The 18,528-nt window shown below is 44.8% G+C and overlaps 1 pseudogene; it reads right to left on the bottom strand.

The window, feature by feature from the left end:
* Positions 1-1,032: 1,032 nt before the first annotated feature.
* Positions 1,033-1,778, bottom strand: LOC142831697 (peptidyl-prolyl cis-trans isomerase A pseudogene; annotated as a pseudogene).
* Between the last annotated feature and the right edge of the window lie 16,750 nt (positions 1,779-18,528).

The following is an 18,528-nucleotide window of genomic DNA, read 5'->3' as shown; positions in this document are numbered from 1 at the left end:
TATTTATGCTTCATTTGCTTTGAGTCTGGCATTAAAAGTAGCCTAAAGGTTATTAGAGTATATGGAAAGATGAGGATGTTATAAGCAAATAACATGTCATTTTATTTATTTATTCATTTACTTGATAAGATCTCATGTAGCTTAGGCTGGCCTTAGCCTTGAACTCACTATGTAGCTGAGGATGGCCTTGAACTACTGATCTTCCTGCTTCTGCTCCATAGTGTTGAAATTATAGGAATCCATCACCATCACTCTGCCTGGGATCAAATCCAGTACTTTGTGCTTGCTACAAGCACTCTACCAACTGAGTCATGTTCCCAGATAACATGGCATATTGTATAAAATTTTTGAGCATCTGCAGACTTGGGCACCTTTGAGAGGTACTGGGACAAATCTCCCAGGTCACCAAGGAATTACTGTATTTGATAAGGGAATAATAATATATAATCTATAAAATCTATAAAAATATCATGTAAACAGAGACTATGTGTTCATTTTCCAGCCGCCAAGACACACAGAAACTATATTAATTACAACACTGTTTGGCCAAAGGATCAGGCATATTTCTAGCTAGCTCTTACATCTTAAATTAACCTATTTCTATTAATCTATGTATCACCATGGGGCTGTGACTTACCTAGGATAAGGTTCTGACATCTTTCTCCTTTGGCAGCTACATGGCATCTGTCTAACTTTGCCTTCTTTCCTCCACTATCTCTGCTTAGATTTCCCACCTTGCTATATTCTGCTTTGCCACTGGCCAAAGCAAATTCTTTATTAACCAGTGGTAATAAGACATATTCATAGCATACAGAGGGGAGTCCCACATCAATATCACAACTTAGCAGCTATAAAACCCTGAGTAACCTGATTTGAAAAATGAACAAAGGACTCAACTAAATATTCATCAAAGAAAATATTTAAATATCTGAGAGTTGATAAGTTAGTCACAATCACTAATTATTAAAGAAATTAGAATCAAATGTATAATATCACTTCACATATGCTGATAACATGTATAACTGTATCTCCTTTTTTTTTTCCTTACTTAGTTTTTATTCATAATCATAAACTTAACTCTGCAATCCAGCTAGACTTGAAGGGGAATGAGGAGAATATGGAACCCAAAGAACTTCAGTGAGAGCAGAGATTACAGGGTACTGCGAGCAGATGGGGCTGGGGTGCTCTCCTGAGCTACAGAAGGAATGGTCTGGTGGGTAAGAAGCCCGCAAGTCAAAAGAATTAGAGTTGTCCACAGTCGGAAATGGTGATCTTCTTGCTGGTCTTGCCATTCCTGGACCCAAAACGCTCCATGGCTTCCACAATGTTCATGCCTTCTTTCACCTTCCCAAAGACCACATGTTTGCCATCCAGCCACTCAGTCTTGGTGGTGCGGATAAAAAACTGGGAACCGTTTGTGTTTGGTCCAGCATTTGCCATGGACAAGATGCCAGGACCTGTATGCTTCAGGATGAAGTTCTCATCCTCAAATTTTTCTCCGTAGATGGATCTGCCGCCAGTGCCATTATGGCGTGTGAAGTCACCACCCTGGCACACGAATCCTGGAATAATCCTGTGAAAGGAAGAACCCTTATATCCAAATCCTTTCTCCCCAGTGCTCAGAGCACGAAAGTTTTCTGCTGTCTTTGGAACTTTGTCTGCAAACAGCTCGAAGGAGACGCGGCCCAAGGGCTCGCCATCGGCCGCGATGTCGAAGAACACGGTGGGGTTGACCATGGCTGCAGCAAGCGGTGAGAGGGGACAGCGGCGTCTGCAAAGCCCTGTATCTCCTTTTTTATCTGACTGTGTAAACTATCCATTCATATCCATCCTCCTATCTATCTATCTACCATCATGTATCTGCCTGCCTATCTATTTATCCATCTGTTATCTCTTATCTAGCTGTCATCTGTCTGTCTGTGTATCATCTATTAGCATTCGGGAAACTGAGGCAGGAGAATCATGAATGTGAGGCCTGCCTAGACGACATGAGTTCCTGTCCCCAAAACAAAAGCATAATGAAAAACAAAACAAAACAAAAGCAACTCCCCAACCCCAAGAAAAAAGCAATCACCAGCGGGGAAGTGGAAGAGATAAAAGTCCTGGAGCATTGTTGATAGAATTGTAGAATGATTCAAGTGTTATTGAAAACAGTGCAAAAATCCCTCAAAAATTAGTAATAAATGATCATCTGCTGTAGCAATCTCACTGCCTTGTAAATAGCCTAAAGAACTTGGACTGATAATGGCTCAGTGAGTAATCACACTTGCTGCAGAAGACTACAGTATGAGCTCGGTTCGCAGATTCCACTACGGAAGGAGAGAACTGACTAATGAAAGTTGTCCTCTGACCTCCACACAGATGCCATGGCAGGCATATGCCTGCAGCATATTCACACACACACACACACACACACACACACACACACACACACACACACACACAGAGAGAGAGAGAGAGAGAGAGAGAGAGAAAGAGAGAGAGAGACAGACAGACAGACAGAGAGTAATAATAAATAAATAGGAATATTTTTACATTCTCTGCAGGTTTATGTACAGTAATAAAAAGGTAGAAGAAATCTAAATGTCCAGTGAGGGTGAATGGACAAAGAACAGCAGATGTTATTCTGCCTCTAAAAAGAAGAGATTCCCTTCATGCTACAACATGGGTAAACATTGAGGACATTGTACCAAGTGAGATGAGCCAGTCACCAAAAGACAGATACTGCATAATCATACTTACAGGAGTGATCTAGATGGAGCCAGCCATGGTGGAGCATGTCTGTAATTTCAGCACTCAGGAGCTGAGGTAGGGAGGTCAGCAGAATGAGACCTTGTCTCAAAGAAAACAAGTTTTTGGAGCTGGAGAGGGAGGAAAGAGGAACCATGTGAGACATTCTAGTCTTCTAAGAGGAAGGTTCTAGATTAAGTGTCACAGTCAGGAGTCAAGGAATACTGAGTGTTACATTTCGGGTGGATAAGTATTCTGGCAGTCAGGAGCCAGAGAATGCTGAGTGTTACAGCTCAGGTGGAAAAGTATTCTGGCAGTTGGGAAGCAGAATAGCACAGGTCCCAGTAAGTGTAGCAGCTTACAGCCCTGCTCTAGGGAAAGGCTTCCCCATGGCAACAGCTCTGCTCCTTCAGGAGAGGGCTTCCCCACTGAAGTTGTTATAGCTGGGCTCTGGCACTCTGGGGTGCTGCTCTGCTAGGGGAAGGTTTCCTCAGTGAATGTGTTACAGTCCCACTCCACTCTGTCCCTGCTCGGTTGAAAGGTCTTCACCCAAATCTTATTTAAGATACTGGGAGGGGAGATACACGAGAGTGGCTGCCTCCACCAGCGTGGAGGAAGAGCAGCCGCAAACTGAACAGGCACAGGGCTTTTTAGGGACAGATTTCCAGGGAGAAAATTTTCAGAGTGGGAATTGGTCAGGTTTTAGTCCCTTTAGCTCATATTGGCTAGATCTCATCTCAGATATTGGTTGGTTTTCTGCTCAGGAATTGGTTCATTTTCCTTGCACGGAGATTGGTTAGTTTTCAGCTTAGTTGGTCAGGGGCAGATTTGGCTCTGGTTTCAGGGCCAAACTGTGTTTCTTTCACTGGCCCTTTTTAGCTAAAGACTCTAGTTTTGGGGCCAGGGCATATTTCTTTCACGGACACTGATTCTAGGGCCAAAGTGTGTTTCTTTGGCACTGGTTTTGGAGTCAGGGAGTATTTCTTTGGTCCTGGGTTAAGGGCTAAAGTATTTCTTTCACTGGCTCAGTTCTCTGATCCAGGGTGTGTTTCTTTGATTGGTTCTGATTTCAGGGCCAGGGTGTGTTCCTTTGATTGGTTCTGATTTCAGGGCCAGGGTGTGTTTCTTTGATTGGTTCTGATTTCAGGGCCAGGGTGGGTTTCTTTGATTGGTTCTGATTTCAGGGCCAGGGTGGGTTTCTTTGGCTGGCCCTTTGACCCTACACTAGATATGCATATGGGCCGTCTGGTGAGCACATACAGTGTGACCATGTTGCTGATCGTGTGCAAATGAGCAAGGTGGTCAGTTCTGCCAGCACTGGTCAGGCTTCTGAGTGCTGGACGTAGACTTGCTTGAGAGCAACAGACGTGTAGAAAGGAAGGACTTACACCGCTTGAGGCTTCAGAGGTGTCAGTCCAGCATGGTGAGGAGAGAGTATTGCGGCGTGGAGCAGGAACACAGTGAGGGAGAGGGGTAGCTGTTTGCCTCCAGTTTTCCTCCTATCTCTCTGGTCCTTAACAGTGGGACAGACCCACACACCCTCAGGGTAGGTCTTCTCTTCTTAGTTACTCCTCCCTGAGAGGCCCAGAAGTGACTTTTTAAATCTCCTAGCCATTGTCCAAGCCAATCAACTTGACAAGCATAGTTAACTGTCGTATACCGTAGTTAAGAGAAAAAAATCAGAAGTGTCAGTCACACAACAAGCACTCAAAACCTGGAAGTGAATATTTAATTTGCCTTAAAGAGCTGGGAGGTGGGGGAGGGATTCCCCCTTAGAGTCCACTCTCAGCCAAATGGTTCTACTCTGCGAGGGAGGTGGAAAGCAATCAGGGATTATTTGGAACAAAGTGTTTTTAAAAAAATACAGGATTACGTACAAAGAACTTATTATTCAAACAACTGGTGAGTGCTGAGTTGTGGTGAAGCATACGTTATGTAAAACATTGATTTTTTTTTTTAATGAAAAAGGTTTCATATGAGACCAGAAACAGGTTTGGGATTTGAATACTTTGGACTTGACAATGATTGCTCTTAGTTGTGAGCGTGTCCATTAAGATGATGGAGACAAGGCGGTGGGCTAGTTAAGCAGCAAAGGAGTTTGTTCAGAGGACTTTGTGGTTCTCAGTGACTTCTCAGCTTTAGTGCATGCCTACCACTTAGACTTCTCTCCCACCAGAAGAACAGAAAGCTCTGGTTTGCATAGAGCGTGTGTTCAAGGAAGTTGACCCTGCAAACTTGTAGCCACCATAATTCTTGTATATGGTAGCTCAGCTCTTTGCACTTGATAGAGACCCAAGACCAGTAATTCTTACAATTACTTGCTAACAGATAATGTACAAACGAGTTCTTTCAATCTGGAGTCATGGCCAGTGTTACAGCTCTGGAGGGAAAGGTATCCTGATTCACTGGGAAGTAAGATGGTAACCAAAGCTGCAAAGGGACAACTCTGGAGGGAAAGGTTTCCTGACTTGTTGGAAAGTCAGGTGATACCTGAAGCTGGAGTGTGGTGGGGGATGGTCTCCCTACAGGATGTAGCAATCCTGCTCCTCGGGAGAGACTTTATAGTGAGCTCTGCTCTGTTCCTCTAAGGGAATGTCCTAGCTGAGCTGAGCTATCTGCTTCTTCTTCTGCTCTGGTCCAAGATGTTACTTCTGCTTCACTCTGCTAAAAGGGAAACCCCTGCAGAAATGTAGCAATCTCCTCCCACTCTGGCGAAAAGTTACTTTTTTTTCTGCTTAGCCTCCCTAAGGGAGCATCTCAGCAAATGTTCTTCTGCTCAGAGCCGGTAAAAGAAATCTTCACCCAAAACTCTTTTAAGAAAGAGATTTATTTGGGGAGAAGAGTGGCTGCCCCTGCCAGGGTGAGAAAGGACAGCCTGAAACCGAACAGGCAGAGGGGCTTATATAGGGCTTATTAGAGGCAGAGTTTTCACAGGGAGATTTTCTACTCAGGGACTGGCTAGTTTTTCTGCTCAGGGATTGGTTGATTTAGTTAGTCAGGGACAGAGTTGACTCTGGTTTCAGGGCCAAACTTTAATTCTTTCACTGTCCCTCGTTGTCTTTGGCTCTAGTTTTAGGGCCAGGACATATTTCTTTCACTGGCTCTTGACCCAGGGCCCACGTTGTTTCTTTGGCTCTGGTTTCAGAGTCAGGGTGTGTTTCTTTCGTTCTGGGTTCAGGGCTAAAGTGTTTCTTTCACTGACTCAAGTTTCAGATCCAGAATGTGTTTCTTTTACTGGCCAGGGTGGGTTTCTTTCAGTAGCTCTGGATTCAGGGCCACAGTGGGTTTCTTTGGAGGAGGGGGGGGTCTTTTTTCCCCTACAGCCATCTTTCAGATTGAGGAATTTACAGGTGGGTAGCTTCCCAGTCCAGTTCATGGTGGTCCCTTATTGTAGAATATTATTTTAACTGGGCAAAGATGTGTTACATTTGTTTATGTTGCAGAATATTACTTTAACCTTGTAAAGGTGTGTTAATTTTGTTTATGCTGCATGTGTTAATTAAATAAAGACATGTTGCATATGTTTTAACCTTGCCTTCCTAAGGCACTGATTGGTCTAATAAAAAGCTGACCAGCCAATAGCTAGGTAGGAGAGGCATAGGCTGGATTGCCAGGCAGACAGAATAAATAGGAGGAAAAATCCAGACTAAAAGAAGGACTGAGAAAAGAAGAGAGGAGAGAATGAGGGACACACCTGGGGCCAGCTAGGCCTCTGTCAGCCAGTAGCAAGAAGCAGTAAAAGTGAGATATACAGAAAAAAAGTAAAAAGCCCCAAGTCAAAAGGTAGATAAAGAGGAACATGTTAATTTAAGGTAAATGTGCCTGTCCAGAAACTTGCCCAAGCTAGGCTGAGCATTCAAAACTAATATTAAGTCTCTGTGTCATAATCTGGGATCTTGTTGGTGACCCAAAAGAAAAAGTCTGGTCCAGTCCCTACTCTCAGGAGGGAGAGCAGGATGTTCTAGTAGAGGTCCTAGGGTTCTCAGCATGATGAAATCTCTCCATCATCAAGGACTGATACCTTCCAGCCTTTGTTCCTTTTCATTGGTATCTGTTCACCTCAGATAGGGTACCAATTATAGACCAAAGAAACAATCCCATTCAAGTCCAGCTTGGTGAGCTAGTGAGTTTGCTTGAGCTGCTTACAGGAGCATGAACTCCAAGGTACCCCTGTCTCCACTTGAGCCCTGGTTAAGGTGTATCCCTGAAACTCCCTACATAGCTTGTGGGCTGTCCCACTGAAGAGTGGCCTCTTCCTCATCATCATTTACTGCTTTGTTACCATGGGGAGAGCCATGTGGATTTTGTGACTTCCTGTGTCTTATGAATGTCCCCACTTTGTTCTCCCTTCTCCCTCTGGGGATGCTTGGATTTGGGGGAGGTAGCTTCATAACTGCTGTTGTTGAGACCCAGCCCCAGTGTCCAGGTCATTAGATGCTTGTCTCTCATGTGTGTAGCAGCCTTTAGCACAGAAGGATCCTGGGAGAATGGGTCTGTGAGTGAGTACTCTCCTTAGAGACTGGGTGACTCTAAAATGCTCCATGGAGGCAGATACTCCAAGGAAGTATAGTTGGGATTTGACAGTCATGAACAGAATGGGGAGGAGAGGACTAGGGCTGCTTGGTGACTGAGATGGGCGAGACAAAATGAGGCTGTCCCTCCTATCATGTCAGTGTTCAGACAAAGTACAAACATTCCCAAACCTACAAAGTGGTCTAACACTCCGCTCTGGATTTTCTGAGCAATGATTGCTTTCCATCAGTTACAGTTTAAACTTCTCTTCTTCCTGTCCCTCTCCCTTTCTTTCCTTTTCCCTTTCTTCTTAGATAACTTTTATAAAAATATTCAGTCACCACCACTATTATCACTGCCATCATCATCATCATCATCACTGTCACCACCATCATCACTATCATCATTACTACCATCATCATCACCGTCACTATCATATCACCACCATCACCACCACCATCATCACTACTATCATCATCATCACCATCACCATCATCATCATCAGTATCACCACCATCATCATTACCATCATCACTACCATCATCATCACCATCACTACCATCATCACCATCATCATCACCACCACCATCGTCACTACCATCATCATCACCGTCACTACCATCATCACCATCATCATCATCACTATCATCATCACCATCATCATCGCCACCATCATTATCACCACCACCACCATCATCATCATCACCAACATCACTATCATTATCATCATCGCTATGCCATCGCATTGTGTTAGGACAATGAGACTAGAGTCAGCAGTCAGTAAATGCTGGTAGTACCCTGTGATGTAACCCCTTCTCCTCTCAAATGAAGACTGTCTAAGCTCCTGTCATGCAGCCTTTTCTGGGTGGCTGGGGCATGGGTCCTAGGATCCTCCTCAGCCCCTTTCTCTCCTGCTATTGCGCTCCTTATCTGTTTACTATGCTGACCACACTGGACTAAAAGCATATTAAAGAAAGGTATTTCATGGGTTTGAAGGGTTGACTTCTGCTGCAGTAACAATGCCCCACCCCTACCCCCAACAGATGCTGCCATCTTCCTCAAGTCACAGTCCATCAAGGGCTGGCAGTGGCTCTGGTCCTTGTCATTGTCACTCTGGGATATGGCAGTCAGCCACTAAGACAACAAAGAATATATTGGCTATTGAATCAGCTGAGAAGCGACATGTGTCGGTTCCTTTGATGGTCAAAACAAGTCATGTGGCCATTGCTGCGTTCAACAGATGGAGACACAGCCTTTTCTTCCAGGAGATTCTCCAGAATATTTGGCAGAAAGTTAAAATCAAACATGGAGACTTTAAATAATCCGTTTTTATGAACAACAAGCCTAATAGCTATAGAGCCCAAGGAGGAGATCTGAGCTCTTCACTCAAGCTATGCCCATTTGAACCCTATGAGGAAGAGATCTTTATTTTACATAGAGGTAAACTGAGGTATAGAGTTAAAGTCAGAGTCCCAGATTCCACCTACACAGCGACTGTGATAGAAACAGAGTAAGAGGGCTGGAGAGATGGCTCAGAGGTTAAGAGCACTGGCTGCTCTTCCAGAGGTCCTGAGTTCAATTCCCAGCAACCACATGGTGGCTCACAGCCATCTATAATGAGATCTGGTGCCCTCTTCTGGCATGCAAGCATACACGGAAGGAATGTTGTATATATAATAAATAAATAAATCAAAAAAAAAAAAGAAACAGAGTAAGAACCAAAAAAGCTCCATGAGGGCTGGAGAGACGGCTCAGCTGTTAAGAGTATCTGTTGCTTTTTCAGGGGTTTAGAGTTTGGTTCCTAGTACCCAAGATGGCAGCTCACAGTTACCTGAAACTCCAACTCCAGGAATCCACCACCCTCTTCTGGTCTCCATGGATACCCATACACACATATAACAAACAAACAAGCAAACAATCAAACAAATAATAAAAACTAGGAAGAAGTCTCCATGGTACCAATTTCCTATAGATTCGAGTAGAGCCATGGAAGCTGTGCTTACCTCTAGCTCAGTGTCTTTACACTCTGTGCAGAGGTCTACATGGCCCATACAAACCCCTAGTTCTTATGCAGCTTCCCAGCTAAAGATGAACACCATAAAAATGTCAGTTAAGTTGATCTAAGTGCTCCCAATCTCATTAACAACAAACTTAGCATTGGTGCAGCCAGGCTGGGCTAAGAATAAATAAGATGAATATTAAAAGGTTCTGGTGTCATTAATTATCAGTAGTCTATTACCCCACCCCCAGCTTTCCCTCTAAGTCAGGGACACTTTCTTTCTTGACAGAGAGAGTCTTCAGAAGTCTGAGGTCTAACTTGTCATCTGCTGTGCTGAAGGAAGGATCAAGGCTGCAGTCCAACAATGGCTAGTTGTGAATGGAAAGTCAAAGAGTCCAGTAGTTGCTCAGTCTACAAGGCTGCCTGTCTTAGTTGGTCTTCTGTGTGTGCTGGAATCCCAAAGTAGGCTCCAATGCCAGTGAAGGAATGGATGTGCTGTCAAGGCTAGGACAAGCAGGCAATGAATGAACACACCCCTTTCTTCTTCCATTGTCCTGATAGAGGCTTCCAGCAGCAGGTGTGGCCCAGATTCATGGTGTGTCATTCAGCCTCAAGATCCAGATTGAAGGCATGTGTTGTCTTTCTGCCTCAAGATCCAGATCGCAAGTGTGCCCTCCGTTTCTGGATTGTCGTTCATTCCAGATGTAGTCAGGCTGACAACCAAGAACAGCCGTCACAGAGTGACAGGCTGAAAGTCAGAAGCTTAGGCTGCATGTGACTCTGTCCTGTGAAAACCAACTGACCAAACTGTGAAAGAAAGAAAATAAAACTCCCTTCTATAGTTCCTAGCCCCTTTCTCAGCTGCAGAGACAGTAGGAAGGATCACATACTTTAGAGTACTTTGTTTTACTGCTTTATTTAATTCTCACAATAACCATATGAATATCCTTTTAGTCAACAATAGGAACAAAGCACAGAAGTCAAATAATTTATTAATGGAAGTTTGGAAAGAGATGCTGCAAACTGCACAGGAAGGGAGGGGGCCGCTGCCCTCCCTGTGACACTCAGCAAACACCAGAGTAGAGATCCGAGGCTGAGGATAGAGCTGAGGGAGATCTGGGCACCGCCTGTGAACAGGTGCATCTGTCAGACCTCACAACTGCTCTTGGTTGTCTTAAGCTTCCTCTGCTCCTGACCCTGCCATCCCCAGTTGGGTAGGAGGGTTCCTACAGGCCTGCACTTCACTTGGGTTGTGTATGAGAGCCCCAAGGTTGATACTTCAGGCTAGGAGAGAGACCTCACACACAGAAATCACCCCTCTGATGTGATGTGATGGCTAGTTTTAATTGTCCACCTGACACAGTCTAAAACTGCCTGGGAAGGGAGTCTCAGTGAGGACTGACCAGACCAGGTGGGCCCTATGGGCGTATCCTTGGAAGTTGGTCTTGATCACCTTAGTTGATGTGGGCAGGCTCAGGCTGAAAGTGGGCAGCTCTGTTCCTTGGTTCTGGGCCCTGGATTGTGCACCACTAGAGAAAGCTAGCTAAGCATGGGCACAAAATGTATTCATTTCTCTCTACTCTTGATTGGGGATGTGACGTGACCAGCTATTTAAATTCACATCACTTCGACTCCCCTGATAGGATGGACTGTAACCTGGAACTGTGACCTAAAATAAATTCTTTCTCCCCTAAGTTAGTTTTTGTCTGGGATGTTTATCTCAGCAACAGGAATGAAATTAGAGCGGTAAAAACCGCCAAGATGGCTGCCAACTTCAAACTTAAGCTTCTGCAGCAGTGCGCCCTGCTTCCTCAGGCCCACAGGCCCTTCTGAATTACATTGTATCTAAGGCTGTCAGTTTTGTTTCCATTGTGAGCTCATGATGAGGTCACACGAGGGCCAAAAAGGGGATTCTTTGAAAAGCGCAGTGGAGGGGAAAGAAGTTCCCTGTAGGCTAGCATGTCAGATTCACGAGTTGATTTGCATGGTCTGGTGAGCCGGTGGGAGCTGCCAGGGTCCTAACACAAACTCCTCCAAAGCCACTTGGAATTGTGGGCCAATGCCAGTGAGTTTCTGCCCTGGCACCCAGGACTTGGGACGTCAGGGGAGCCACTCAGTCTCCTTCCATTGCCCTTGGGTCTAAGTCCGAGCTGTGAAAGGGAAGCCCTGGCTGAGTCTGGCTGTGGAGGAAGTCAGTTTGATGGGTGAGGGTGACTGTGGAGATCCAGTGTCGATCCACTGTCGCAGAGGAGGAGGTAGGGAGGAGGGAGGGAGGAGAGATCTCAGTTGTTCTCAGATCTGTTTGGATCTGTGGGTATGTGTGATGGGTCGTTGTGGTTGTCATGTTAGTGCACTTTGGGAAAGGGAACCTCAATTGAAGAATTCTTCATCAGCTGGCTATGGTAATGCTCAACTTTAACCCCAGCCCTGGAAGGGTCAAGGCAGGTGTATAGCTGTGAGTTTGAGGGCAGCCTGGTTTCCACAGAGAACTTCAGGCCAGCCAGGGCTACATAGACAAGTCTGTGGGGCATTATTTTTTTGACTGTTAATCGATATGGGACTTATCAGCCCACTGTGGGCAGTACCATCCCTAGGCAGATGGACCTGGGCTGTATTAGAAAGCCAGCTGAATGGGAACCTGGGAGCAAGCCAGTGAGCAGTGTTCTGTAGTTCCTTCTTCAAACTCCTGCCTTGGCTTCTTTCCGTTATCTAACTTGTAAGAAGAAATATCCCGCCCCCCCTCCCCCCACTGGGCTGCTTTTTCATGGTGTTGTGACCACAATGGAAACCTAACTGGGACACTGAGGCTTGTCATGCAATCCCAGCTTTGGATTCTCAGAGTCAGCTGTTTCTCTTATCTTGGCAAAGGCTCCCTTGGGACGTGTTTCTGGGGTCCAATGCTAAGGATCTGTTAGACTAGGCAATCTAATTCTTAGCAAACCAAGGGGCTGGGAGAACCTCCCCCCTCAACACCCTCCATTTCAATTAGAAAGCTCAACATTACCAACCACCGTGCTTCAGATGTCTAAGCAAGTAAGTTACAAAACCAACTCAAGAACTCAGGTTCTTCGCCTGTGCTTCAAAGCCCTTTCTCATCTCTCTCATTTTCCTCTTTCATACCTGAGGTAGTATACAGTAATAAAAACACATGGCAAAACAGCAATGGTTATTGTTTATTAAGCATACATACTTATTTCTCCCTGTACAAGACAGTTGTAATTAATTAAATTATGTACTTAATTAAAAATTGCTTAAAAATGAGAGCGCATGTGAGCATAGATGGGTACCCCAGTACCTGTGTGGAGGCTGAAGGACACCTCCCCTACCCTGTGGTAGGAATGGAGTTCAGGCCATCAGGCTGGCAGCAGATGCCTTTACCCACTGAGCCATCTCACCAGCCCAGCTGCATCACTTCAAGAGGCTCCCACACTCCGTCTGCACAATGGGAGACTGAAGTTTTTAGCAAGGTTTAAGCAGCTTGCTGAAGAAAAGAGTTAATAAGTCATTGTCAGGGGTCAAGTTCAAGGTAAATGGCCCGTGAATGCTCACATTTGATCAGGCTACTGCACCCCACTCTGTATCCTGCTCTGCCTTAGAGTCACAGTGCCCCCACGAGCCTTGCGGCTGAGTAGTCCCAGGAGACCTGTCATTTTCTGTACCTGTGGCTACTGGCCTCCAAATGTTGTTCTTGGACTTGCGTTATTTACCTTAGAATTTGCAAGGCTGCTTCTTGCTTAGGTAGCAAATAACCTCTGCAAATACAGACAGGAAATTGGATTTGCTTGCCCCAGACTGAGGAGCGCCTCAGATACTCTGGGAAAGGCATTGATGAAATCATGAGGCCACAAAACATGCTCTGGGTTTTCACTGTGTACGTGTGTGTGCATGTGTGCACACATGTGTGTACATGCGTGTGCATGTGAATGTTTGTGCACATGCTTATGAAGATCAGAGGACAACCTTGGGTGTTTTTCCTCAGACATTCTTTGCTTTTCTTTCTTTAAAGATAGAGTCTCTCATTGACCTGAGACCAAGTAGGCTAGGCTGACAAGTAAGTACCGGGGTCCTCCTGTCTTCACCCCCTCAGCCCTAGGATTAGAAACAAATACCACCATGCTTGACCTTTTTATATAGGTTCTGGGGATTGATTTCAGGACCCCGAGCTCTGAAAGTGGACCCTTTAATGACTGAGCAGTCTTCTTAGCCCTGGGTTTCACTTAGTAATCTAAAGAGACAGAAAGATCTTCTTGTTCTTCTTGTTCTTGTTCTCGTTCTCCTTCTCGTTCTCCTCCTCCTCCTCCTCCTCCTCCTCCTCCTCCTCCTCCTCCTCCTCCTCCTCCTCCTCCTTCTTCTTCTTCTTTTCTTTCTTCTTTCATTTTCTTCCCCCCTCTTCTTCCTCTTCTTCTGTTTGTTTTCAAAACAGGGTTTTTTGCGTTGTTGTTGTTGCCCTGGCTGTCCTGGAACTAGCTCTGTAGACCAGGCTGGCCTCGAACTCACAGAGACCCGCCTGCCTCTGCCTTCCATGTGCTGGGATTAAGGTGTGCACCTCCGCACCCAATTTGAAAGATATTCTTTAAAACTAGCTTTATTGAGATATAATTACATATAAAATAACTGTACATATTTAATGTACATAATTTTATCATTTTGGACATATGTACACCTCCTCAATATTATTACCACAATAAAAAATAATACCTATCTGTGGGAAAGAATTTTTACTTTTTGATATGCACAGGACCTTGTGACAGGTGAGGTCTCCAGTACTGAGCTATATCCTTCCTGGGCCCAGAGGTTTTCAAGGTCTTTCCCTATTATGGCTGAACAGAGCCTCCAGTGTGGTGGATGAGGATAGTCAGCTAATCTTTCCTCCAAGTTCACAAGGAGGGCAAAGAACAGCCAGTTCCAAAGCTCCTACTGTGACCACCTGTGATGGCATTGCCTGAGGAGGCTTCTTACAATGCAGTGCACCCATCACCTACCCACCTATCGCACGGTCTCCATGCTATAAAACAGCAACCACCTTCTTATGAAATCTCTAATTTTTAAATAAAATATTTTACATTATTTTTAAATTATGCATATGTGTGTGTGTGTGTATGTGCCCATGAGTGTGGGGGCCCCTGGAGGCTAGAAGAGGATGTCTGACGCCCCGAGCTGGAGTCACAGCTGGGTGCTGTAACCACTTCAGAGGGCTTATCCGCTGAGGATCCGGTCAGAGTTCTGCTCTGTAACTCTCCTCAGGGTTGGTTGACCATCCTTATAGCACGGTGACTGGGATCCATGAGTGTCCCGCGATGGCGAGGTTCAATCACGCTGCATTTTCCTCTTGTACTGCTGCATCACATTGGTTGAAAGAGTGGGCAGAAGAGGGGCTATACAGGCTGGCCTGGAATTTGCTCGGTAGCCAAGGATGATCTTGAACTCTTGATCCTCCCGTTTCCACTTCTTGCTGCTGGTGTTACAGGCGTGGACCATCATGTCTGGTGTTAGGCCCACGGTTTTTAAGAGCTCATGAACTCGAGCTCTTGTGTGTGTGGTATCTGTGCTATATGTGTGCATACGCGCACTTGTGCACTCACAGAGTCCAGAGGTAACGTAGGGTGTCCTGCTCTGTCACTCCACCTCACTCCCTTGAGATGGTGCTTCTTACCGTCTCTGCCCCAGCCCAGCGATACGGAGATGACGGGCATTTGTGTGGCCATGCTTGGCTTTTTACATGGGCGCTGGAGACTCGAACTCAGGCCCTCTCGCTTGCTTAGCCATCATTCTTACTCATAGACTATACCTGTAAACTGTTGGTGGGACGAGTGACACGGTCCTAGGAAATGGGTGGGAGGAGGGACACTGCCGTGTCCAACACAGGAAGGTGCAGTCTGTTAAATACAAATCCCAGCACCAAGTGCAGAAGCAGAGTTTGTGGAGACTGTACCCAAATCTGCATTTTAATCCCTGCCCACTTTAGAACTTCTTCGGTGTCTGAACTTTGAGAGCTGCAGGGCACTGTCTATATGACACCAGGACAGAGCAAGGGAGCCAGCCAGCAGCTGCAAAACAGGCTTTGTGCAGGCTATGCAGCTGCATTCTTGGGTGAGTTTGGCAAGTGATTTACTATTTCTGGGTTTATTCTTCTATGTGGTAATTATTACATAGAACTCAGAGGCTATTCTGAGGTCTGTGTGACAGAAAGCAAAGCACGTGGGTAGCTGGGTACCTGCTGCAGTCAGCATTCAAGTAACATTGTAATTTCTGCAGAGGTCTTTGTAGAGATGCCCCTTGATTCACTTGCTGTAGTCAGAGGGAGGTTATGGTCCTTCCTGAACCAGACCCATTATTATTTGGAATTTTTGAGTATTAAAAATCTCATTTCACAGAGGATAGCAAGGGTCAAAACTTAACTGTCTTGTCCCGGGAGAGAAGAGGAACTGAGTTCATTGTGACCTGCTTATGAAGCTTCTGTCCCCCACACCACACTTTTGTTCATAGGAAATTCAGGTTGTCTTTTTGTTAATGTCAATCTTCTCTCATTTCACTTTCAAAACACGGTGTATAATATCTTAGTTGCTGGAAGGCTCGTGTGTGGGTCTATTTTTCTAAGTGGTTGGGTCCTGGCTGCTGCCCTCTATGGGTCATAGTAGGAACTGCAGTACCAGGAGCAAACCTCTTCGTATTCAACAGGGTCAGGCCCAGTTGCTAAAAATCAGCTCTACCATATTCCAGAGAGACAGCAGCTTCCTACTGAGGTTCACTGGCCTCTCTGGGCTTCTCTGAGGCTCATTGGCCTGGACACCAGAAACTCAACCTCTATTAACACAGTGGACCTCACCTGGGAGATGCCTGCACCACTTTGAGCTTCAGTGTTCACATGGGAATGCCTTTTCCAGCCTGTGGGTTTGCTCTGTGCTTTCAGTGAACTCAGGCAATGTTGGTGTTGGGAAAAGATTCTGTGCATGAAGAACTGGGTTGTTCTTGCCATCACCAGGGCCTTGGACTTTTCAGACACTTGGCTCTTTGCATTTGAAGAGATTGGACAAGTATGGCTGAGAACAACCCTCTGAGGGACTTGGGAGCATGGACAACTTACAACCCAAGACCTTGCTTGGCTCTGGAAACCAAGAGATTTTATTTATACAGGTAGCTTAGACTGGCCTTGGACTCACTATGTAATGGAGAATATTTCAGTTCTGATCCTCCTGCCTCTGCCTCCTCCATTTGATTTACAGATGTGTGCCACTATGTCCCTTTCATTCAGTCTGGAGGTTGAACCTAAGGCTAATGCACAATGGGCACTCTAGCAACTGAGCTATGTGTCCAGGCCCTCTTTGTTTTTTGTTGACTTTATTTAAATTGTGTTGTTCAAAATACTGGACCATGTATCCAACACCTATGAACAAGCCCACCTCCTTCTCCTTGCCTTTCTTTGGTCCTTCAGCATGCTGCTGCACATCGTGACAAAGTCAAAGCAAGCACCACAGGGAGACACGGGTCTCCCTTTCCTCGGTGTCTGCCTGATGGCCTTCACTCCCTCTTCTGTACCTCAGCCACCTAGCGTCCCTCAAGATCGCCACTGTTACTGGTTTCTATGGGTGCTTTCAGAAATATGCAAATATATATAAGCACACAGTTTTATCCATTGATGCATGCTCTGTATCTGTGTCAGTGGTTGAGGTATGGGCATTTCTTTGCCCAAAGGCCAGTTCTGCTAAAAAGAAAGGCTCCAGGTGGAGTGTCTTTGGTGCTCAACATTCTCTCGGGAATAGAGCGGTGTTGCCAGGAGCAATTGTGTCTCACTACCACAAAACTCTGAGTTAGATTAAAGGCCATTTTCTACAGCTCTTTGAAGAAGTTGAAGATTATCTATCTATACTGAGTATAATCTCTATATATCTAAAGAACCTGATTAGTCTAATTATAAATGACAAACTTAGATGACTATTAATCTATATAATTCTCAATATCTATCTAACTTAAAGACTAAGAAAATAAACTACTGTGAAACAAATGAGGACAATGACCTCCAAAAATAAACAATGTACAAATATACATTGCAGTAGGTAAATATATATCAATACACAAACATTATATAAGTATCTTAATCAGAGGTAGAAATGTACACTGCAATATGGTAAATATATACAATATATATATATATCAATACAATCTATGTCAATACATAAAAATGTTTTAAACAGAGGTAGAAACATGCATGCATACAATAGTCAATATAATTTAACTTTGTATCAATATACAAGAATCTATACCAATATATTTGTCTAAAGACAGTAACTCACAATTACAAATCTATTATCCCATCATCCCTCTTTTTTTTTTTTCAAAATGATCCCTCCTACGCCATGCCCCGCTCCCAGGCAGACACACGCGATGAAGCTCCGACCTAGAATCTTCCTGGTAAGACCGGTGCTCACAGATTATTAGAGATGGGTTGATCGGTATATCAGAATTAGCCAGTAAGGGCCAGAGCTAAAGGGCCAAGCAGTGATTAAATGAATACAGTGTCTGTGTAATTATTTCGGGGCATAAGCTAGCCGAGCAGGTGGCTGGGGTGTTGGGGAAGCAGCCCCGCCGCCCATATTACTACACTTAAGTATATGGTACCTTCTAAAAATCATTTGCATTTATTTTGCTTTTTGTTATTTTATTTATTTAAATTGGTATTTAATAGTGTGTGTGTGTGTGTGTGTGTGTGTGTGTGTGTGTGTGTGAGAGAGAGAGAGAGAGAGAGAGAGAGAGAGAGAGAGAGAGAGAGAGAGAGCGCAAGCAAGCACAGAGGCCAACTTAGGGAAATTTGTGTGTTCTGAGGATTGAACTCAGGCTCCAGGTAAGCACTTTTACTCATAGATCCATCTCTCTGGCCCTTATTCTTTTTTAAAAACATAAATTCTTAATTTAAGAGTAAGTTTAGATTTATAGATATATTGAACAGTGGGCACAAGAGTTCCTACAGACACCTCACCCTATCTCCCCTAACATAGCAGGTCACATGACTCTGGGGCTATTGTCAAAACTGAGGCATGAACATTGCTTCCTAACCAAACTCCAGGCTTGGATCCTAGGGATATAACTTAGTTGGTAGGATGTTCATCTAGTATGCACAAACCTCTGGGTTCAACTCCCAGGGCAGCATAAATCGGGTGAGATGGAATATTCCTATAATTCCAGCACTTGGGACTGGAGGCAGGAGGAGCAAAAGTTCAAAGCTATACTTTGCTACATAATCAGTTCAAGACCAACTCGGACTGTATGAGACCTTGTCTCAAAACAAACAA

This window comes from Microtus pennsylvanicus, chromosome 11 (assembly GCF_037038515.1).
Source record: "Microtus pennsylvanicus isolate mMicPen1 chromosome 11, mMicPen1.hap1, whole genome shotgun sequence".
In the NCBI taxonomy this organism is placed as follows: domain Eukaryota; kingdom Metazoa; phylum Chordata; class Mammalia; order Rodentia; family Cricetidae; genus Microtus; species Microtus pennsylvanicus.
This window is presented reverse-complemented; position numbering and strand designations above follow the sequence as displayed.